This window comes from Ambystoma mexicanum, chromosome 4q (assembly GCF_040938575.1).
Source record: "Ambystoma mexicanum isolate Mex_15411 chromosome 4q, UKY_AmexF1_1, whole genome shotgun sequence".
Lineage (NCBI taxonomy): Eukaryota > Metazoa > Chordata > Amphibia > Caudata > Ambystomatidae > Ambystoma > Ambystoma mexicanum.
Window position 1 is genome coordinate 399515516 of NC_090928.1, and position 25789 is coordinate 399541304.

Consider the following 25789-nt stretch of genomic DNA (forward strand, 5'->3'; position numbering starts at 1 on the left):
TCCCTGAGATAATGCCAGAAACAGTGATGTCCCTAGATATGCAGGGGGTACAGGTATCCGCACAAAGAATAGCAGTGATCGGAGTAGACACATGGATGTGAATGGCGAACAGTGTTGTGTATCAATGCCAACATACCCCTGCGAGATTTGTCTGATGAGGAACTCTCCACCGACTCAGACAGTGACAGAAAAATAGTAATGGTGATAGCAATTCCCTGTGACATAATGTTTCAGAAAAGGCAAGTGCCCGTACGGCTTATGGTGGTGGTGGGTGCATCACCTACATTTTTTAATGATGACATGCAACTTGTGCCAAAGGAAGTGTGTACAACAGGCCCACATGACGTGGGATTGTTGCGAGAAGTGACACCAGTGAAAAATAAAACTCAAACCAGGGGCGTTGTTGCCCCGGGTAAAACAATACCCCTTGTCCAGAGAAGCAGAAGAAGGGATAAAAGAAACTATATATGCCCTGCTACAACACGGGATTATAGTACCCTCAAATTCCCCATCTAACACTACCCCTTTAAAAAAGCAAAGGGAGGGGCTTGGAGGATGATACAGGACCTACGCCCCCTCAATTATGTCATACAAAAAGAGATCCCACTTGTCCCGAATCCAGCATCAATTTTGTGCAGCATACCCAAAGATGTATCAGGTTTCATAGTGGTAGATCTGAAGAATGCATTCTTCTCAGTACCACTGGACCCTGAATCACAATATTTGACAGCATTCACCCTGGGGGGAAAAAGATATGAGCATTGCAGATTGCCCCACGGATACTGTGAGAGCCCAAGCATATTCAAGAGGATCTTACGTGAAGATCTTGGAAATATTGACACAAAGAGCACACTCATTCAATACGTAGACAACCTCTTGATTTGTGGAAAGAATGAGGATGAGTGCAGACAGGACTCTGTAACACTATTGACATTGCTAGTACACAAAGTGTACAAAGTGGACCGAGAGAAACTACAATACTGATTAACAGAAGTGTTGTATTTGGATCAGCTGATGTCAAAAGATGGCAAAAGAATAATTCCCGACAGGGTAGCTGCTGTGCGAGCTGTGAATGAGCCAACAACAGTGAAAGAAATGCAGACATTTCTGGGCATGTGCAACTACTGCCGTGCATGGATATCGGAGTATGCAGGGTATACAAAGCCACTCCTACAGGGCCTCAAAGAAGCATAGAGAGAGAACGTAGCAATACAATGGACACCAGAAATGCACACTGCCTTCAGTACATTGAAAGAACTAATATCAATGGCACCCGTTCTAGCCAACCTAGACTATGACCGCAAATTTTATTTATTGTCGCATTGTGATGGAACACTCATGACAGCAGTACTGACACAAAAAACATCATTGGGTCACAAGCCTCTGGCATACTACAGTGGTACAATAGATGCAGTGATGCAGGGACACTTTGCCTGTGAACAAGCTCTTGCAGCCATGGCGTGCACCATTGAAAAGAGTGCAACAATTGTGATGGGAGGCTCCATGACATTGTACATGGAACATTCACTTTTTGCAATACTGGAAAGATCTAAGAGTACATTGACCACACAGAGAGCCACAGCATACAAGATTTTGGTTTTGGATAAACTTTACTTTTTATCTTCACCCGCACTTGGTCCTGGTCTCATTCCCTCCTGGGGTGTGTCCATTACTGACTCTCATTGGGGAGTTATCATTGCATTTTTGGGGGACGCTCACTTTCAAGTGGTGACCCCGGTACGTGATTTTGTCCTTTCGTTCCTTTTGGCACGAGACATCCCCGGCCACAGTGGAGACCCAGGGAGCGCCCCCTCAACAGAGCTGCACACCTACGGCAACCGGTACACTTAGACGTGCGCATGCAGTAAGGTGTTTGTTGCGTGAGGTGTACACGGACAAGCTGTGGCAGAATAAGTACTGCATTACTGTTTTACATACTTTGTCATAGTAAGTGTGACAAGTTGGAGAAAACATTGAATATTGTGACACAGAACTGGTATACAAAGGCATAAAGTACTGTAGTATTGTGAATTGCATTATTTATAATACAAGGCTCATAAGGTGCACAATGGGTGCAGAAACACTGTTGGCTCACATCTGTCAGAGTTTGCCAGGTTATGCTGAAAGAATTACTAAGTACCATGATCAGTGGAATCAGTGGATCACAGAGTTAAAAGGGGAAGGTCTACCTCAGGTATGGCCCAAAGGAGGATCATTCGATAAAAATGTCCTAGACATGGTAGCCACATGTCTGTATATGAAATATAAAGGCAAACATTACCACAATAGAAGAGAGATATTAGATCTGGGGAGGCTCTTTGAGGAAGTGCCTCCCATTAAGGGAAAAGATCCAACCAAAGAACAGAAATCATCTCCCCTGGCAGTAGGGAATAGTGGGAAGGAGGGGGAAGAAAAGGAGGGTCAAATAGAGGTTGCACGACTATATCCCCTCCTGCCAAAGCCGGTACCGGCTGAAGGGTACAGTGACCCAGTGTATGTGTCAAAGCCTATGCCCCCCCCAACCCACAGCAGCTCCCCCTATAAGTGTCCAAGACCATGTGGACAGGTAAGCACCCCAGCAATAGATATCGAGAAATTCACACATGACCTATGGGGTCATTACGAGTGAGGTGGTAAGGGGTTAACGGCACCGGTAAAGGTGCTAGAGTGATCAACCCCTTACCGCCTCATTATGAGTCTGCTCGCGGGAACCCGCTAAGGACGCTAAGGACGCCTGGTTTTACCCCCCCTGCTGCGTTTACCCCCCCTGTTTTACCAGGCGTCCTTAGCGGGTCCCGCAAGCAGACCAGGGTGCTCACAACGGGCCTGTTATTAAAGGGCCCGTTGTTAGCACCCTCCCCATTCCCATTTAGCCTTATGGGGGCTCGAATCGGAATGGGGATGGGTTCCTTGAATGAGGAATTACCGGGCCCTCCACAGTCAGAATGGCCCGGTAATTCCTCATTCAAGGAACCCGGACCTGGTACCCCGTAAGGGGGTAGCCATGCCACGCTAATAATGCATGGCTACCTCCTAATTTGCAATGACCCCCCATGACTCACGATTAACAATGGCCCCAACTGATTTATCCCGATTGAGAGATATATGCGAATAAGTGGGGTCTGGCACCTCTAGAACGGAACAAACACAAATGTCACAGTCACTTGACAGGTCCACGGAAGAAGGGTGGAAAAAGGGGGAAATACTGTTCCGGATAAATGACACACCAACGAGAATAATACAGATAGGTCAGGAAACAAATGAGGGGGGGGCAGAAGGAGGGAGCATAGCATCAGACAGAGAGGAGGAATTTTGGTGCGAAATAGAAGAGCAAGAACAAGAAGAAAGGAAGCTGGGGATCGCAGCAGGGGGCGCACCAGCGGGGATAGAACAGACCCCCTTGGGAAGGGCGATGGAGGAAGAGTGGAACAGGAGGCTGAGAAACAGAATGGGGCAAATGGCAATATTTGGGAAAAAGGGAACAAAGTTAAGTAGTGGGAAGATAGCCAAAAGCAAGCTGCAATTGCCGCTGATACACAGGGGGGGAGGAAGACCTAATTGCTTACCCTGGGCCCAAATGGATAAGGCAAATTTACTAAAATTGTTGCCCTCGCTTTCGGGAGGGGCAAGTAAATGGATATACGCATTTGAGAAAAACACTGCCGGGGTTCCCTTGGCAATAGGCAATGTTAAAAGTGTGTTAGTATCCGTAGTAGGTGACCAAGCTGAGAGGGTTTGGGCAAAAGCAGGTTTTCCTGTAATAACACTGGACTGTGACCGCCATGATGGGGCATCCTTTAACACGGTAAGGACAAGAGTATGGGATGCACCACTAAGAGACACTTTCCTCGACACATCAGATTTACAGTCTTTATTGCAGTGCACAATGGGTGAGGAGGAGGATGCAATGGCCTTCATTTTACGGGTGCAGGATATGTGGAGGACAGAGACAGGCACGGCTTGGGACCAATCCACTTCCTTGTTCTACTTCATAATCAAAAGAGGCCTCACGAAAGAAGTTCAGAAGGCATTTGATAAAATAACTGGGATAGAAGCCAAATGTTGGCCAGAAATACAGAGCATTATAGTACATCATTGCAAAAGAATCAAATAAAGAGAAAGAGAGATAGTACAGAAGAGACTGGCAGATGAGGCTAAATTAATTCAGACGAAACTAGTGAAGGTCAAAGAAGCAGGAGCCGCCCTCCCCACAGACAGAGAACGAGAGGAGGAGGAAGGGTCGATAGCAATACAAGCTAGAATGGCAGCAAACTAGGCAGGAAATGGGCAGGAGCAGTGGAATGGTGCGGAGCAATACGGAGGGCCACAATGGCAAGCAAGGAACTCCTGTGGATGAGGAGGTGGGTACAGAGGATCACGAGGTGGTGGATATGGGTATGGAGGGTATGGAGGTCAGGGTCCCAGAGGAGTGCAAGGGAACTGCTGGAACTGTGGGAGGTGGGGGCATTTCTCAAGGGAGTGTCAAAGCTGCCCCATGAATAATTATCAGAATGAACAGCAGTATGGCCACCCCCACCCAGGGAGCCCATATGGGCTGCCAATGGGTGGTGGAAGAAGGGAAGAGCAACCTGATCAGAGGTACACAGATGATTGCCGAGCACCCCCACATAATGTACAACAACACCCACAGTCCCGAGAACATATGGCCCCTGTTCGAGGTAACCCCTTCATCACAAAAGAAAATGGTACTCCTGCGCCCTTTGGAGAAGTGGCAGTAGTGTCAGGAAATGTTTTTGATAATGAGGGAAATACAAGATATTCCTCATAGGACAGCCCACAGAGAGCACTTGCATGTCCAGTACTATCAACAATCCTCAATGCAGCAGAGGAACCATTGGTGGGGGCGGAGATAGGAAACAAACGATTAATCTTAATGGTAGATTCAGGAGCAGAAAAATCATGCCTAGGAGAAGGCAGGTTTCCGCTATCTAATCTTAAAATGGAGACGCAGGGGTTCTCTCGGGCGGTGGTCGAGGTTCCATACACAGAAGAATTGGATGTAACAGTAGGGGGCAAAACAGTACGAGCACCCCTATTGTATTACGAAGAATCACCCATAAATTTCCTGGGGACGGACCTCCTTAGTAAGCTTAATATGACCATTTTGTTTACAGAAAGGGGGATAGTGTGTTCCACCCCTGGGATCTGTCCACTACGAGCAATGCTAGTGATACATACGCAAGCCACAGCACCGGAGATGCGTGGACTATCGGTTGACCCAGACATGTTCATTCAGGGGCTAAAAACACTAGCGCGGGTTGCACCTGCACTAAAGCGCCTAGAATCGGGAGTGCCAACAGAATTTGTGTTCCGCCCTGTAGCACTCCCTGAGATAATGCCAGAAACAGTGATGTCCCTAGATATGCAGGGGGTACAGGTATCCGCACAAAGAATAGCAGTGATCGGAGTAGACACATGGATGTGAATGGCGAACAGTGTTGTGTATCAATGCCAACATACCCCTGCGAGATTTGTCTGATGAGGAACTCTCCACCGACTCAGACAGTGACAGAAAAATAGTAATGGTGATAGCAATTCCCTGTGACATAATGTTTCAGAAAAGGCAAGTGCCCGTACGGCTTATGGTGGTGGTGGGTGCATCACCTACATTTTTTAATGATGACATGCAACTTGTGCCTAAGGAAGTGTGTACAACAGGCCCACATGACGTGGGATTGTTGCGAGAAGTGACACCAGTGAAAAATAAAACTCAAACCAGGGGCGTTGTTGCCCCGGGTAAAACAATACCCCTTGTCCAGAGAAGCAGAAGAAGGGATAGAAGAAACTATATATGCCCTGCTACAACACGGGATTATAGTACCCTCAAATTCCCCATCTAACACTACCCCTTTAAAAAAGCAAAGGGAGGGACTTGGAGGATGATACAGGACCTACGCCCCCTCAATTATGTCATACAAAAAGAGATCCCACTTGTCCCGAATCCAGCATCAATTTTGTGCAGCATACCCAAAGATGTATCAGGTTTCATAGTGGTAGATCTGAAGAATGCATTCTTCTCAGTACCACTGGACCCTGAATCACAATATTTGACAGCATTCACCCTGGGGGGAAAAAGATATGAGCATTGCAGATTGCCCCACGGATACTGTGAGAGCCCAAGCATATTCAAGAGGATCTTACGTGAAGATCTTGGAAATATTGACACAAAGAGCACACTCATTCAATACGTAGACAACCTCTTGATTTGTGGAAAGAATGAGGATGAGTGCAGACAGGACTCTGTAACACTATTGACATTGCTAGTACACAAAGTGTACAAAGTGGACCGAGAGAAACTACAATACTGATTAACAGAAGTGTTGTATTTGGATCAGCTGATGTCAAAAGATGGCAAAAGAATAATTCCCGACAGGGTAGCTGCTGTGCGAGCTGTGAATGAGCCAACAACAGTGAAAGAAATGCAGACATTTCTGGGCATGTGCAACTACTGCCGTGCATGGATATCGGAGTATGCAGGGTATACAAAGCCACTCCTACAGGGCCTCAAAGAAGCATAGAGAGAGAACGTAGCAATACAATGGACACCAGAAATGCACACTGCCTTCAGTACATTGAAAGAACTAATATCAATGGCACCCGTTCTAGCCAACCTAGACTATGACCGCAAATTTTATTTATTGTCGCATTGTGATGGAACACTCATGACAGCAGTACTGACACAAAAAACATCATTGGGTCACAAGCCTCTGGCATACTACAGTGGTACAATAGATGCAGTGATGCAGGGACACTTTGCCTGTGAACAAGCTCTTGCAGCCATGGCGTGCACCATTGAAAAGAGTGCAACAATTGTGATGGGAGGCTCCGTGACATTGTACATGGAACATTCACTTTTTGCAATACTGGAAAGATCTAAGAGTATATTGACCACACAGAGAGCCACAGCATACAAGATTTTGGTTTTGGATAAACTTTACTTTTTATCTTCACCCGCACTTGGTCCTGGTCTCATTCCCTCCTGGGGTGTGTCCATTACTGACTCTCATTGGGGAGTTATCATTGCATTTTTGGGGGACGCTCACTTTCAAGTGGTGACCCCGGTACGTGATTTTGTCCTTTCGTTCCTTTTGGCCCGAGACATCCCCGGCCACAGTGGAGACCCAGGGAGCGCCCCCTCAACAGAGCTACACACCTACGGCAACCGGTACACTTAGACGTGCGCATGCAGTAAGGCGTTTGTTGCGTGAGGTGTACACGGACAAGCTGTGGCAGAATAAGTACTGCATTACTGTTTTACATACTTTGTCATAGTAAGTGTGACAAGTTGGAGAAAACATTGAATATTGTGACACAGAACTGGTATACAAAGGCATAAAGTACTGTAGTATTGTGAATTGCATTATTTATAATACAAGGCTCATAAGGTGCACAATGGGTGCAGAAACACTGTTGGCTCACATCTGTCAGAGTTTGCCAGGTTATGCTGAAAGAATTACTAAGTACCATGATCAGTGGAATCAGTGGATCACAGAGTTAAAAGGGGAAGGTCTACCTCAGGTATGGCCCAAAGGAGGATCATTCGATAAAAATGTCCTAGACATGGTAGCCACATGTCTGTATATGAAATATAAAGGCAAACATTACCACAATAGAAGAGAGATATTAGATCTGGGGAGGCTCTTTGAGGAAGTGCCTCCCATTAAGGGAAAAGATCCAACCAAAGAACAGAAATCATCTCCCCTGGCAGTAGGGAATAGTGGGAAGGAGGGGGAAGAAAAGGAGGGTCAAATAGAGGTTGCACGACTATATCCCCTCCTGCCAAAGCCGGTACCGGCTGAAGGGTACAGTGACCCAGTGTATGTGTCAAAGCCTATGCCCCCCCCAACCCACAGCAGCTCCCCCTATAAGTGTCCAAGACCATGTGGACAGGTAAGCACCCCAGCAATAGATATCGAGAAATTCACACATGACCTATGGGGTCATTACGAGTGAGGTGGTAAGGGGTTAACGGCACCGGTAAAGGTGCTAGAGCGATCAACCCCTTACCGCCTCATTATGAGTCTGCTCGCGGGAACCCGCTAAGGACGCTAAGGACGCCTGGTTTTACCCCCCCTGCTGCGTTTACCCCCCCTGTTTTACCAGGCGTCCTTAGCGGGTCCCGCAAGCAGACCAGGGTGCTCACAACGGGCCTGTTATTAAAGGGCCCGTTGTTAGCACCCTCCCCATTCCCATTTAGCCTTATGGGGGCTCGAATCGGAATGGGGATGGGTTCCTTGAATGAGGAATTACCGGGCCCTCCACAGTCAGAATGGCCCGGTAATTCCTCATTCAAGGAACCCGGACCTGGTACCCCGTAAGGGGGTAGCCATGCCACGCTAATAATGCATGGCTACCTCCTAATTTGCAATGACCCCCCATGACTCACGATTAACAATGGCCCCAACTGATTTATCCCGATTGAGAGATATATGCGAATAAGTGGGGTCTGGCACCTCTAGAACGGAACAAACACAAATGTCACAGTCACTTGACAGGTCCACGGAAGAAGGGTGGAAAAAGGGGGAAATACTGTTCCGGATAAATGACACACCAACGAGAATAATACAGATAGGTCAGGAAACAAATGAGGGGGGGGCAGAAGGAGGGAGCATAGCATCAGACAGAGAGGAGGAATTTTGGTGCGAAATAGAAGAGCAAGAACAAGAAGAAAGGAAGCTGGGGATCGCAGCAGGGGGCGCACCAGCGGGGATAGAACAGACCCCCTTGGGAAGGGCGATGGAGGAAGAGTGGAACAGGAGGTTGAGAAACAGAATGGGGCAAATGGCAATATTTGGGAAAAAGGGAACAAAGTTAAGTAGTGGGAAGATAGCCAAAAGCAAGCTGCAATTGCCGCTGATACACAGGGGGGGAGGAAGACCTAATTGCTTACCCTGGGCCCAAATGGATAAGGCAAATTTACTAAAATTGTTGCCCTCGCTTTCGGGAGGGGCAAGTAAATGGATATACGCATTTGAGAAAAACACTGCCGGGGTTCCCTTGGCAATAGGCAATGTTAAAAGTGTGTTAGTATCCGTAGTAGGTGACCAAGCTGAGAGGGTTTGGGCAAAAGCAGGTTTTCCTGTAATAACACTGGACTGTGACCGCCATGATGGGGCATCCTTTAACACGGTAAGGACAAGAGTATGGGATGCACCACTAAGAGACACTTTCCTCGACACATCAGATTTACAGTCTTTATTGCAGTGCACAATGGGTGAGGAGGAGGATGCAATGGCCTTCATTTTACGGGTGCAGGATATGTGGAGGACAGAGACAGGCACGGCTTGGGACCAATCCACTTCCTTGTTCTACTTCATAATCAAAAGAGGCCTCACGAAAGAAGTTCAGAAGGCGTTTGATAAAATAACTGGGATAGAAGCCAAATGTTGGCCAGAAATACAGAGCATTATAGTACATCATTGCAAAAGAATCAAATAAAGAGAAAGAGAGATAGTACAGAAGAGACTGGCAGATGAGGCTAAATTAATTCAGACGAAACTAGTGAAGGTCAAAGAAGCAGGAGCCGCCCTCCCCACAGACAGAGAACGAGAGGAGGAGGAAGGGTCGATAGCAATACAAGCTAGAATGGCAGCAAACTAGGCAGGAAATGGGCAGGAGCAGTGGAATGGTGCGGAACAATACGGAGGGCCACAATGGCAAGCAAGGAACTCCTGTGGATGAGGAGGTGGGTACAGAGGATCACGAGGTGGTGGATATGGGTATGGAGGGTATGGAGGTCAGGGTCCCAGAGGAGTGCAAGGGAACTGCTGGAACTGTGGGAGGTGGGGGCATTTCTCAAGGGAGTGTCAAAGCTGCCCCATGAATAATTATCAGAATGAACAGCAGTATGGCCACCCCCACCCAGGGAGCCCATATGGGCTGCCAATGGGTGGTGGAAGAAGGGAAGAGCAACCTGATCAGAGGTACACAGATGATTGCCGAGCACCCCCACATAATGTACAACAACACCCACAGTCCCGAGAACATATGGCCCCTGTTCGAGGTAACCCCTTCATCACAAAAGAAAATGGTACTCCTGCGCCCTTTGGAGAAGTGGCAGTAGTGTCAGGAAATGTTTTTGATAATGAGGGAAATACAAGATATTCCTCATAGGACAGCCCACAGAGAGCACTTGCATGTCCAGTACTATCAACAATCCTCAATGCAGCAGAGGAACCACTGGTGGGGGCGGAGATAGGAAACAAACGATTAATCTTTATGGTAGATTCAGGAGCAGAAAAATCATGCCTACGAGAAGGCAGGTTTCCGCTATCTAATCTTAAAATGGAGACGCAGGGGTTCTCTCGGGCGGTGGTCGAGGTTCCATACACAGAAGAATTGGATGTAACAGTAGGGGGCAAAACAGTACGAGCACCCCTATTGTATTACGAAGAATCACCCATAAATTTCCTGGGGAGGGACCTCCTTAGTAAGCTTAATATGACCATTTTGTTTACAGAAAGGGGGATAGTGTGTTCCACCCCTGGGATCTGTCCACTACGAGCAATGCTAGTGATACATACGCAAGCCACAGCACCGGAGATGCGTGGACTATCGGTTGACCTAGACATGTTCATTCAGGGGCTAAAAACACTAGCGCGGGTTGCACCTGCACTAAAGCGCCTAGAATCGGGAGTGCCAACAGAATTTGTGTTCCGCCCTGTAGCACTCCCTGAGATAATGCCAGAAACAGTGATGTCCCTAGATATGCAGGGGGTACAGGTATCCGCACAAAGAATAGCAGTGATCGGAGTAGACACTTGGATGTGAATGGCGAACAGTGTTGTGTATCAATGCCAACATACCCCTGCGAGATTTGTCTGATGAGGAACTCTCCACCGACTCAGACAGTGACAGAAAAATAGTAATGGTGATAGCAATTCCCTGTGACATAATGTTTCAGAAAAGGCAAGTGCCCGTACGGCTTATGGTGGTGGTGGGTGCATCACCTACATTTTTTAATGATGACATGCAACTTGTGCCTAAGGAAGTGTGTACAACAGGCCCACATGACGTGGGATTGTTGCGAGAAGTGACACCAGTGAAAAATAAAACTCAAACCAGGGGCGTTGTTGCCCCGGGTAAAACAATACCCCTTGTCCAGAGAAGCAGAAGAAGGGATAAAAGAAACTATATATGCCCTGCTACAACACGGGATTATAGTACCCTCAAATTCCCCATCTAACACTACCCCTTTAAAAAAGCAAAGGGAGGGGCTTGGAGGATGATACAGGACCTACGCCCCCTCAATTATGTCATACAAAAAGAGATCCCACTTGTCCCGAATCCAGCATCAATTTTGTGCAGCATACCCAAAGATGTATCAGGTTTCATAGTGGTAGATCTGAAGAATGCATTCTTCTCAGTACCACTGGACCCTGAATCACAATATTTGACAGCATTCACCCTGGGGGGAAAAAGATATGAGCATTGCAGATTGCCCCACGGATACTGTGAGAGCCCAAGCATATTCAAGAGGATCTTACGTGAAGATCTTGGAAATATTGACACAAAGAGCACACTCATTCAATACGTAGACAACCTCTTGATTTGTGGAAAGAATGAGGATGAGTGCAGACAGGACTCTGTAACACTATTGACATTGCTAGTACACAAAGTGTACAAAGTGGACCGAGAGAAACTACAATACTGATTAACAGAAGTGTTGTATTTGGATCAGCTGATGTCAAAAGATGGCAAAAGAATAATTCCCGACAGGGTAGCTGCTGTGCGAGCTGTGAATGAGCCAACAACAGTGAAAGAAATGCAGACATTTCTGGGCATGTGCAACTACTGCCGTGCATGGATATCGGAGTATGCAGGGTATACAAAGCCACTCCTACAGGGCCTCAAAGAAGCATAGAGAGAGAACGTAGCAATACAATGGACACCAGAAATGCACACTGCCTTCAGTACATTGAAAGAACTAATATCAATGGCACCCGTTCTAGCCAACCTAGACTATGACCGCAAATTTTATTTATTGTCGCATTGTGATGGAACACTCATGACAGCAGTACTGAAACAAAAAACATCATTGGGTCACAAGCCTCTGGCATACTACAGTGGTACAATAGATGCAGTGATGCAGGGACACTTTGCCTGTGAACAAGCTCTTGCAGCCATGGCGTGCACCATTGAAAAGAGTGCAACAATTGTGATGGGAGGCTCCATGACATTGTACATGGAACATTCACTTTTTGCAATACTGGAAAGATCTAAGAGTACATTGACCACACAGAGAGCCACAGCATACAAGATAATACTATCAAGTGCAAACATACTTATAGTGAGGTGTAAAACAGTGAGCCCAGCCACAATCCTCACAGAGGCATGCACAGTGGAAGACATGCAAACACATGATTCTGCCACATACAGAGGAGAAGATGATGGTACACCCATGGCTACTGAGGATGCACTAACTGAAGGAGAAGTATACTTCATAGATGGGTCAGCATCAATTAATTCTGAGACAGGAGAAAAACACGTGGGGGTGGCAGTGATATGATTAGAAGAAGGTAAGTATGAAGTAATAGTGCAAAAAAGATTGCCCATCCATTTCTCAGCACAGGGAGCCGAATTAGTGGCACTAATTGAAGCTTTACATACAGCTAAGGGATGTGCAGTAACAATGTACACTGACTCTGCATACATCACCACACCAGTACATGGAGGATTAGCATGATGGGGAAGGAGGGGATTTCGGAGAGCAGATGGATCCCCAGTGCAACACACCAAACTATTAGCAGAACTAATAGAAGCCCTAAAAGAGCCAATGATTGTGGCATTGGTGAAATGCCAGGCCCATACAAACAGGGATGACGTCATCTCATTAGGTAACACGGCAGCGGACGCTGCCGCCAAAGAAGCATCATATCTAATTAAGGAAACAACAGCTGAGTACATCCTACAAAAGCATGTAGAAGAAGATCAGAGGGAGGGATACAACTCCATGCCAGTCTCACAAATATTAAAGTTACAACAAGAAGCTCCAGCAGAGGAAAATGAGTTATGGGAAAATGGGGGTGTAGCCAGTCATCCACTGATCTCCTTTGGCGACAAAACAACACAGGTAAGGTAGTAATGACCCAGAAACTACTAGAAGTAGCCTTCCAATAGCTTCATTTACCAGCCCACAATGCCAAACAACACATAGCAGCAGAAATTCAGGAAAACTGGTTTGTACCAGGATTGCAAGAGCAAATATATAAATTGGCAATAGAATGTACTACATGCCAAATATACAATTCAGGAATTACACTAAGAACACTACGAGGAATACTGCCTAAACCAATTGGACCATTCAGAGAGCTGCATAGAAAAACAGAGAACATTAACGGGTGGCTGAGCCCTGGAGGAGAACCCATGAACCTTAATGGGTAGTTCAGGCATAAGAAAATCATGAAAACCTTAGTGTTTGGCTGCACCATGTGGATGCAACATAGATTACGCTGATATGGGCAAAAGATGCAATGGATCCCGATATATGAGAGTGGTAGTATGTCCCTTTTCAAGGTGGGTAGACTGCACACTTTGCGCCTACCCAGACGCAAAGTGTGCAGCCAAATTCCTAGTGCTGGAAGTGCTCCCTCGCTGGGGAATATGTGATGTAATAAGCTCCGACAACGGAATGCATTTCGTTAATGATTTGTTCAAAGAAGTAACAACAATGTTAGGGATTACTCACAAACTATGCACCATTTATCACCCGCAATCAAAAGGTATTGTTGAGAAAATACAATTCAGGAATTACACTAAGAACACTACGAGGAATACTGCCTAAACCAATTGGACCATTCAGAGAGCTGCAAATGGTATTGTTGAGAAAATAAACAGACTTCTTAAGAGCAGACTATCAAAACTATGTTACACTCTGAAAAAGAATTGGATATATTGTATGCCACTCTCTGCCTTTCTCTTCCTTATGTTTTATTAATTATCTAGAACATATAATGAAGTTGATGAAAGAAATTGAAGTTAGTGTTAATTTTACTTAAAATTAACAGAAATGTACATACGACGAAAAGATATATAAAAACCAAAATATGCATAGATCTGTCTGCTTAATGCGCCTTTATGTATCATTCTGTAGGAGCAACCATGGCAACAGAAGGGGCCCCCGGTGTCAACAATGTTAGAATAGATAGAAATGGAAATAGAGGTTTTAACTTGAGGAAATACAGTTACGAGTGTGGACTTTTCTTTTGCGCAGTAATATTCTTTTCAATGTTGTTTGGTTTGGTAGTGTACTGGGCCATAGCATTTATATCTATCGATTTAAATTGATTGATTTATTTATTTATATAGCGCTTTATACCAAGGCGCTGTACAGTGGAACAACAAAATACAAAATAACAACAACATTTAACAATGAGAGCAACATTTACATCATGAATCATTCAACAGGGGGAGTAGAAGGAGAGGAGGGAGGACAGATAAGGAGGAGCAAGACCATGGCAGAGACAAGGCAGAGAAAGTAGAACTTTAGTTGTAAGTGGAAAGGTAGCCAGCCAAGGTGAGAGAGCGAGGAAGAGATGGAGTCACGGGAGGTAAGGAGACAAAGGGTACGGACAGCAGAGTAGTATATGGATTTTAGAGGGGTAAGCTGAGATGCGGGAAGTCCAAAGATTAGAGGGGAGCAGTAGAAGAGGCGGGAAAAGATGAGAGAGGAAATTAGGAGTTTGGTGGCGTGGAATGTGAGGGAGGGACGGATTTTGCGTATATTGTAGAGGTGGTATCGGCAGGAGCGGGAGGTGAGTGAAATGTGTTGTGAGAAGGTGAGAGAGGAGTCAAAGAGAATGCCTAGATTACGAGCTTGGGGGGAGATAGGGAGATTGGAGGGAGGAAAGTGAATGAAAGGAGGAGGGGAGGGAGGGGGAAGAGAGTTAGAGGGGGAGAAAAGGACTTCGGTTTTATCGGTGTTAAGAGAGAGAAAGCGGGAGGACATCCAGTTCTTGATAGCAGTGAGACAGGAGGAGAGTTTAAGGTAGAGGTCAAAATGAGGGGGGAAATGGGACTAACTTGGTAAAAAAGGGAACACACCTCATATGGGATGGGATTAAACTTATCTGGGAACACGGGACAAAGAGAAATGGTATACAGCATGCAAACAGCACAGCCAGCACTATTGTATCAGCACACCCCACAGCCCCATACAATGACTCTGAGTTTAATGTATATGATATGAACGACCTATATCCCTCTGAATTACCCTGGCTATATGATGATTCCGACCCAATTGTATCACTTGCACCTGACACCAATGAACAGTATGAAGTATTCGCTAAGCGTGTGGTGGATGATGATGCAAAAACTGCAGAAAGGTTTATGGCCCTATTTAAGGAGTGGGAAAAGGGGCGGGGGCAGGTGGAGCACCCTTAATACAGCAGGTGGAAAGAAAAGCTCTAGGGCGCCCAGGAAGTAATAAAAGATGGAAAAAGGGGGGAGACGGAGAAAGTATGATGAATACCACGGGCTGGGATTAGATACAATAGAAGATCCACAGCACCCACACCAGTATTTGGTGTGCATCCACACCAGTCAAATAAGTGGTACGCAGACATGAGCTCTACTGCAAAGCAGACAACTAATGAGAGCTGTTATGTGTGCTCTCTAATACCCCATGCCTCAGGTACTCCTAAAGTGCTGTTACCACAAGAGTCACCTGTTGCAGATGCACAGTGTCTCCTTCGTCTTGCAATATGAAGAAAAAAAATACTTTTAATGCACACCGTCTCTTTTGAAATGCTGCAAAATGAAAATACCTGCCACTCGAAAACCGAAAGGAGTAATATGTCTGAAAGAACCCTTTCTAATTTTAAAAGAAACATTATATTTGGACAATAAGTGGCAAGACAAGCAGATAACATGCAAGGCAGAAGCACTACGAGGGCCGGCAGATGACAAATTGCAATGGATCCAACGAACGTGCGCCCCGATATGGATCCAACACTTCACAAAACTGACTTTGGTCACGGCCCTTGAAAATCCATTTAAGCTGCACAAAGAAATATCCTACAAACTGTGCTTCCGTGGAGAGGGAAAAGTAAATATGGGCACAAACAAGAACTGTAACGAAACACTTATCATTTCAGACATGAAAAAAGGGACGGCTGCTTTAATAGACACCTACTTGGTTTTGTGGCAAACAGGCATACCTGCACCTTCCACAGTCATGGAGGGGGACATGCTCCCTGGCAATGCTGCATTCCACTCTGATGGTGATACCTGAAAGCCATATCCAAGGGGAGAAAAGGCTGCCAGCCGCAAACGATCCAGAACCCATGCAACCAACTGAAGAATCCCCCATCTATGCACTATCCAAGGAAAACAGGCAAAGCACAGTCTCAAGAAAAAGAAGGTCATCAAACTATATCTAACGGGCATCCTCAGAACTCTTGACTCAAATTCCAGACAGGTTCTGATTGTTCAACTCCACTGAAACGTTCTTTGCCTCCCTTGTCCCAAGTATCCAGGTGCAAGCCATTGCAAAATGGCTCCAAATATCCCACTGGGAGCTGATCCAACTGGCCAACTATACAGAAGAAGGATTTAATGTGATCAAGGTGGAACTAAGGGCCCTGCGGTTGATGACAAAGCAAAACAGGTATGTCCTCGACCTGTTGACTGCCATGGATGGAGGTGTTTGCCGAAAAATCGGGAGCGCATTCTGCACATTCTGCAGATGCGGACAATGGAACCTTGTCACACGTAATAGCAGCCATGCACTACCTTGGCGAGTGTATGAAGGGATAAGGAGGGGTGCAGCCCAGCACCTGGTTTGATGACATTTTTTCCTGGGTACCTTCCTGGCTCAGGATGGCTGTCAAACTTTTAATACCCACAATCGTTTTGCTGCTTTTGATATTTTTTGTGTGTGCCAATTAGGTCTGAGGTGCTGCGCAGGTGCAGTACCTAACAGTGCAATGATGATGGTGACAATGGGCAATGCAAAAGGAGTGGCACAGATGACACATGAGGCGCAAGTACAAACAAGGGATGACTCAGGAACAAAATACAGACTAATAGCCATATACAACGATGGGTACATTGTAGATAGATTATATCAGACCACAATAAAAGAGCCCCGTGAGCTAGCTTGGTATAATGAGGTGTGGGTGGACCTGGAGGGAGATGGGGAATGTATCTACATGACTTGTACTTCAGATGAGTATGCCAGGGCTGGGGAAAGTCTCAGACAATGTGCAGAGCATGGATTGCACGAAAGGGAACACCTGCATGGGATGAGGCAGTGGCTGAGGAAGATGCGTGTAAAAGGCTGGGTGAACTACAATATTTGTTACTTAAGTAACGAAAGGGGGGAATGTATGGGAGGAAAGGTCTTTAAGACCCCCTCCCCTCAATTCTAACCCACATGCAGGGTATGATTCGTCCACCGGCCACCCATGCACCTGTGGCCAGGGATGCGGGATGGCTGTGGGACGACCCATATGGATGCAAAACTTACCCAGTAGGCCGACCCCAGACTCCATTTTGGTACCACATTCTGTCTCCATTTTGTACATGATAAAACAGACCTCATGAGCAAAAAGCAGCCTGCTTGGCTGCAGCTCTCCCCTCAAGATCATGCACAGAGGGCCAGTTATTTCCCTACGCTCCTCCCTTCTGTGTCCCTGTATCAGGTCCGTTCTCACGGGAGACTAGGCACAAACAAGCTACAAGTCACACACTGTATCTTTCACCTTACGCAGTCCATCGCTGACCTGTGAATGACCGAGCATAGGCTTGGGTTTGAGAAAAACAATTCATCTCCACAAACATGTCCCCGTTACCTTGTAGACCCTAGATTTATGACATTTGCTGAGGATAACCCACCAATCTCGCTCCTCTTTTGAAGTTTCAGATACGTACCCCACGCCTATGTGGCACTCCATTTCACCCACAGTGCTAATCTTTCTGTAAAGGCTATGAATCTTTTTCTGTAGTTTTGTATCAAGGGGCTGATTCTATGAAACAAAACAAGATGATCTGTACCTATTTCACTGCGCATAAAGCTATAAACGTGGTGTGGATCTAATGTATTTGGTATTTTGGTTTGACCTGTACTCCAGAAATCTACCTCTGTGCTGATATTAACAAAGAGTGGAATCGAAATAAAAGGGTTACAAAACGCATGCATGGAAGTTGAATGCACGTTTCAGCAGGGGTAATGCATGTATGGATATGAATGCATGTGGGTGTGGAAATCACTGCTGAAGAACAAGCAGAATTCAGAGCAACTGCCTACTGAACTGATTGGCCAAGAACAGAGCCAAAGAGCATGCCTTCCCTAGAAACCCCCTGCCTATCCACAACCACTTCCTAAACCTCAATCCGGTTTACCTAAAACCTCCTACCCATCCAATCCAAGGACCCTGACCCTCTTTCCCCCTGGGGGTCGCGGTGACCTGTGTTTATTCAATCCAGGCACCAAGACCGCCAAGGGGGAGGTAGGAGTTTGTGCTGCTTCTGCGTGGAACGGATCTCGCCCTGACAAAGTCTTCCTATTGGTCCCTATTGGGCATATTGCTAATGATCGAGGTTTCAGTTGGATTCCTCTGGGCTGACTCTTTGTTCAGGCTTCCTGGGTATAGCTTTCTAGCAAGGGCCCATTTAAACAATCTCACAGCATTCTCAGGCGTACTCCATACGCGCGGTCATCTCCATCTTCATAACCTTCTCTCAATATTTACATGTCTAGGCCCCATACTGTTGGTTGAAAATTACTGATGTATGACAGGTTAATTTACTCATTTAATATGATGCAAGGAACAAAGATCCAGATGCTCAATGGTTTTCTAATATTCACAAACACGCTCAACTAATGTACGTTTTTCATGTATATACTATAAAACTGCAAGGCCACAAGGCTAATGTAAATAGATTCATTTGATAGCATGATGATCATGGTAAACATAACAGTATAACCTATATTGTAATCAGAGCTTACTCATTTTGTGATGTGTCTGTATTCGCAATGGCCTACCTCTACCTCAGCCTAATGATTCACATATAACCTCACAAAGTGAGCAGGACCCAGTTCAACAGGCCTCAGTGCTCTCTCTCTCTCTCTCTCTCTCTCTCTCCCCAGCCTTGCAGTGCCGCAAACTCAGCCCCCAACATCCTCCGCCCTCATGCTGGGCTGACGACTAAAGGCCCTTTTTCTCACTGATGCCCTGATGATGCAAATGTAACTTCTCCCCCCTTTCACTGAGCCTGCACCAAACATGCAGCCTCCCCTCAGCCCTCTAACTCATGATGCCACCATGAATTTGCCTTGCACCCCCAGACTCTGGTTAATGAAATATGGGCAATAAGCCCCTCACCTTAATGCCTTTTGGAGTAGGAGTGCATGCCCCTCATCAAGTGTACCACCCCAGCTCACCCCAGACCCCTGACCCCCTGTGTGGCAATAGATTCTTCTCACGATAACAAACGATAAATAATTGCCTTAGGAGATCTAACAGAATGTTTATTGAATGTGACACCATAATCTTATGAGCAATTTTGCCACCTGGACCCATGTGTTCTCACTTTTATTGTTCAGGTCAAATGTTTAATAATATGTCTCTCATGTGTTAAATTAGAAGATGGTCAGGGTATGCGTGGCCACAAGGGCAACTGCTATGTAGCATAAATTGTAACAGCTCGGATTACATCTGACCCTGCACTCCACACCAAAGAGCCCAGCTGACCTGTGCATCATGCACTGGCACCACGTGGACCTCCCCCAATCCTGGAGCACCGGATGTACAGATTACATAGTATCTAGTCTTCGCCATCCAATCCCCACAATTTATGTGCCCCCTATAATTTACCTCATTGATGACGTGTTTGTGTAATAAATATGAATGTATTTCTACTGTCTGGCAGATCGCTCTCCAAGTTTGTGCAGAGTTCTCTGCTTTCCCTATTTTGGTTTTGGGTAAACTTTACTTTTTATCTTTACCTGCACTTGGTCCTTGGTCCTGGTCTCATTCCCTCCTGGGGTGTGTCTATTACTGACTCTCATTGGGGAGTTATCATTGCATTTTTGGGGGACGCTCACTTTCAAGAGTAAGATATCAAGGTCTGGTAGAAGGACAATTAAAAGAGATGGGTAAAGGAAAACATCCCAAAGTGACAGGAAGGGGCCATCAGAAAGTCCTACAATGAATATATCACGACGAGGAGGAGGTTAGAAACCACAAGAAAGTACAATCAGACAATGAGGTTGTTACTAGCGAGAGCAGAAAGGAACAAGATTGCTCACTTTGCACTAGGTGTTGGGGAGGACCCCCTTCAGAAGAGGTTGCAGCCACAATGGTTGGGAGGACATGCCCATGGAGTGGTGTCCAGGAGGTTCGCAACAAGAGAAGGAATAGCGAGGTTAGGGAGATGTAGAAACAAGGGCCATTGAAAGGAAAGGTGATAAGACCCTCCTATGCTCCTCTCAGGAACGAGAACAATGAAACCAAGTTGGTTTTGTCAAACAGTTAAATAGAACATACACCTGCACTTACAACTTGTGGTGGAGACTCAGTGACATCTGTAGCTCTAGCCCAGAGAATGAAGGTGAATTTATCCTATCACCAACTGGAGTGAAGCCGGATAATTGTCAGAGAAGAACTTTTAGCCAGTCAGATAGCACAGCGCTTGCTTTGACATCTGTGCAGAGCCTGCTGCAAGTTGGAATCCCGGCATGCCAAACTCAGCTTTTCATCCTTCCGAGGTCGATAAATGAGCACCACATTTCGGGTAATAATAAGCAGAGTTCAGATGCACATTATTTTTATTATTATTATTATTAAGAGTCTCTGTGTGATGGGGAGATGCCCTGGAAATCTTGTGTACCTTCTAAAAGAGACCTTCAAGGGTGTAAACCTTTGCTTTGTTCGGTGAAGTAACTTTTTGAAACTGACTAAAAGTTCACTATTGAGAGAGAGGGCGAGAGAGAGGGAGAGAATGAGAAAGAGGGAGAAAGAGAGACAGAGAGAGAGAGTCTTGTGTTTCATGAGACTGCCACAGAGTATGGAATGAGAAAACATTGTCTGCATTAAAGGGAGGACATTTTTGATGGAACTGTTAATCTCATTGAAGATGTTGTTGAAGGGACATGTGTCATTGATGGAACTGTTAACCATTTTGAAGAATCATTTCAAAGCACTTAGGGCGGAAACATCGGAAATCGGGTTGTAGGTTAGTGTCTAGCCATGTAACTTCACTATTTGGTATTCTGAGCAGCAATATTAAGAAGCAGAATAAAGCTCAGACAACCCTTACACCAGGCCTGGTCTTATCTGTTGTCACAATAATAGAGGGACGCTCCCACATGTCTACTCAAATTTAGGGACATGTTAAATTATAGTAAAGTGAAATGAGGGGGTATCATTTTGAAAATAATATATTTAATCTTATTCAAAATAATAATTACTATTTATCACACCTCAAATGAGACAGTGCTATAATTCATGATCAAAATGAATGTATAATTGTTATCAAGATATACATGAATTTATTTTATTCTGCCTAAAAAAATGCACCATTTATTTTTTCATTAAATCCTACATTATTCAGGTCAAATTATATAAAAACGCTGCTCTACTATTTATTATAGAATCACGTTACAGGCATATACACAATAGTTTTAAAACAAGATATAAAAACGCCATGTTCATATCTAAAATATTATAGCAATTATGTGACTCAACTTGTGATACTCAGTTAAGTGCTTCTGTTTTTTTCTGGTTTTATATTAATTACAGAATTGTTGCCACAATAATGCACCAGCCCATACATTGCATACATTACATCTATACACCAAACCTTGGGTGATTCATCAAGGACAAACCTCAGACGATCTTTAAGAAAGGTTTGTCTACATGGCTTAAAGGTGAACACATGTGTAGCGTTCCCATTCCGTCTCAGGCAGCTCTCAAAGGGGAAGGAGGTCGTTGCTGGAAGCAGGCTTAGGATATTTATGGAAATGTAGGGACATTCGGACTGGTTGTAGAAAGACGGTTAGGAAAAGGTAGTGAGTTATGAGGACCCAGCCAGAGAGTGAGCTTTAGGGTTGGTTTTGCTTGTGAAGCCATGTGCAGCACTTTCACTGAATGGGAGTGGGTTAGAAACACAAGTTCCATCTCCAGTGATTTAGTGCCTGTCCCTTGAATCCAGTGGATGAAACAAGTGCCATTGGGGGACATTTTGGAGGAGGAGGAGGAGCTGGAACTCCCTGAGGGCAGCTTGTGGGAGAGTCACACTTGCCTGATTTTGCTGGGAATGAGGAGCAGAGATTTAGGGTGATGGCTAACACAGTAGTCACTGTCAATCTCTAGATGTGAGTTGACTAGACACATGACATTGGGTGATACCGGAGAGGAGGAGTTGTAGGTGCCTGTTATCCCCGAGGACAGCTTGTGGGAGAGCCATACTGAAAAGATTTTGCTGGGGGGGAGAGAGGACTGTAGATATTCAGGGTGGCAGTGGTTGATACACAGTTAGTCACACTTGGAACAACATATCCGCACTTGAATCAGTGAGAGGTTGGGGGAGACATATTGTTGGTTGTCTTTACCTTCTGCAGCAGCATTTGTTGCATGCACTGGGGAGGCCAAAATTGCATGTACTCATTTGGAGGTATAATCCAACTAAGCTTCAAAACCCCTGACACGAGTCATGCACCACTACAAGAAAATGCACAGCAAATGCACCTTCACCCAGACTGACAGATGAGGTTGCACTTTAAGTTCCCCCCAGCATGTTAGTGCCAGGAAGGAGAGGTGTGAAGATCTTATCTAACAATGATCAGGAAAGAACAACAGATGGAGTACTAAAACAACAGCGCAAGCAGACTGAAAATCCCAGGTCTCAATCTTTGCTGTACCCATTCACTGGACCACACAGTAATGATGATGGGATGGATGATGATCTAGACAAAAATTGTGATCATTCAGAGTCCAGACAGGAAAGAGCATTGCTGATGGGAATCTGCGATACTGAGGTAAAAGAGGAGAATGCCACCACTGATGCAGAGACTGTAGTATTAATAGGAGCTTGCTCCCCACCTGTATGCATTCTCTTGGAGAAACAGCATTCCTGAAAGCACATCTCATCAATATGTGTCATCCACAACAACACCAGCATCTCCACGTCAAGCACCATCATATCAAAGTTTTACATGTTCTCTTACAGGGTGCAGCCACCCTTAAAGTTTTCAGTGTTTTCCTCAGGGATCAGCTACAACTTAAGGTTTGCATGCTCACTCACAATGTGCAGTCATTCCTGTTTTTGGGCTCTTTCACAGCGTGTAGCAACTTCCTAAGGTTCTTATGTGGCCTCACATGGTGCAGCCAAACACTAAGGTTTTCATGATTTTCTTATACCTGAACTACCCATTAAGGTTCATGGGTTCTCCTACAGGGCTCAGCCACCCGTTAATGTTCTCTGTTTTTTTTACAGGGCACACCAACCCTGTAAGGGTTCTCAGGTTTTTATTTACACAGCACAGCAACCCATTAAGGTTCTTGGGTTTCACACAGGGTGCAGCCATCCCTTAAGGTTCTCAGGTTTTTTCACAGGGTACAACTGCCCTGTGAAGATCGCAGCCTCTTTCACAGGGTGCACACACCCACTAAAGTTTTCAAGCTTTCCCACAGAGCATTTACTAAGGTTCTTTGGTGGTACCCAGAGTGTTGATACTATTATGGGTCTGGGATTCTTTATGTGAGGCCAGTCTTTCCCTCATGAATGCTACACCCCCCATGTACAATGTCTTTCATAAGGGTGGTGCTCTATCCACCTCCTCAGACAGCCTGCCCCTTCTTCATGTTCCAGATGCCCAATGCTAACAAACTCCCCACATTAAATTAAATAAGTCCCCACATACAAATGATGTGGGCCATGTAGTCCTCCCCAAAGATGCATCTGTTGGTGGCACACCACACTCAATCATGTGTGTGGGCGGTGATGGCAATAGAGACCTACTGATGTCCACAGTTGCCAGTGCAACTGATGCTGATTGCTTAGACTGACTGGGTAAGACGTTTTGCCACAGAGAAGCCAATGTCTCTACTGTGCTTCTCCTCAGGACTGGCATGGGCTAGGAACTTCCTCCCCACCACAGTTTAAGGGGTCGTTGGTGGCTGCATGCTTAGTAGCCTCAGAGGACATGTGCACCTGTATACTCTCATATGCCACTGATGCATGTTGTTCCTCATTGCCGTTATCCATAGCTGTGCCCCTATTACTGTTTGCTTTGTGACTCCGCTTGACCTACCATTCCACTGTGCAGGATAACTGTGGCTCTTCCTCTGATGGTCCTCCCTCGTGGAAGGGCAAAACAGTCCCACACTCAGGACCCTTTGGCATGTTTGGAGGGCTAAGGTAATATGGGACAGCTCTTGTTTTACTCTTCTGCCACAGCTGAAAGAGGCTCCCCCAGTACCATCTCTTCCCAAACCTTCCACTTCCCCCTCAGTACTGTGTTGAGCCCAAGGTTGCAAACAGCAACATGTGAACAAAGACTTGTGTGAGTTGAACTTTGCCCAGTTGAGGTCCAGGTGCAGAGTGGTCTGACGCCACGTGGGCGTTCATTCGAAAGACTCTCATCAGGACCTTTTGTTGAAACTGCATATACCAAGAGGCCTTGGGGAAGGCCGGCATGAGGTGTCAAAGGGGACCTACGAGGGTAAAGCAAAACCCCTCATACAAATGAATGTCTTTGAAATGTTGGGAAGCAAAAAGGAAACTGTGTTAGTAGAATTGTGTGTAGCCTGGCTGGGAGGCTTTAAGGAAAGCCTGACTGGGGGCTGAGACCCGGCCTTAGGTAGAGGGAAGAACCTAAGTGGTCTAAAGAGAATGTCTTGTGAACTGTGGCAAGTGTGAACACGACAGAGGGATGCCGAGAGAACGCTAGGTGAAGGGAATCCCTGCTTTCTGATACGACTGTGAATAGTGTGAAATAAGGCAAGTGTGAACCCATTCGGTGGGATGCCGAAAGAAAGCTAGGAGAAGGGAAACCCTGCTTTCTGATGAGATGAGCAAATCATGAACTGTGTTAAAAATGGCTATGTGAACCCGATGGAGGTATGCCAAGGGGAAAGCTAAGAAGAGTGAATCCCACATTGTGATAAAGCAAAGTGAACTTGCTTTATCACAGATGTGTATCTGGCAAATGTGAACTTGACGGAGGGAGGAATACGTTGCACGAAGGATCGAATCCCGGCAGAGGGGAATCCTAAGGCAAAGAGTAATCGCCTTGTGAAGATTTATTGAAGGAACATTTGTTTTGTTGGTTGTGACACATCAGGACCTCTGAGGAAAGAGACTTTGTCTGAAAGAGACTGGGTCACAGAAGGCTCTGATATTTTGGAAACAAACTGTTATCTCATGCTGGCGAGTCCCAGGAGTGTGCTGTCCTCAGGAGTCCCACCTTGTCCTGTCTTTAAAAAGTGGGGAACGGAGACCCCAGCCAGACCATATTGAATTATCATTTTGAGAACACTTCTTTCTTTTCTTGTGAACATTATCCCACATTCTTTTGTAATGTAGCGGTAAGGATTGGAAATAGGTTATTTAGTATAGGCCCTTTTTATTTGACTAAAACACCCCTACGACTGTATTATTATTATTTGATGGTCGTAGCTTACTGCAATCTTAGATTTAGGTTTAGATTAGGCATTTTTCTCTCCCATTTAATAAACACCCTTGAACTGTGGTCACTTGTGTCTGTCTTTACTGAGTTCCTTACACTAGGAAGAGGGTGACTGTAGGCAGTGTTGGGCGCGGT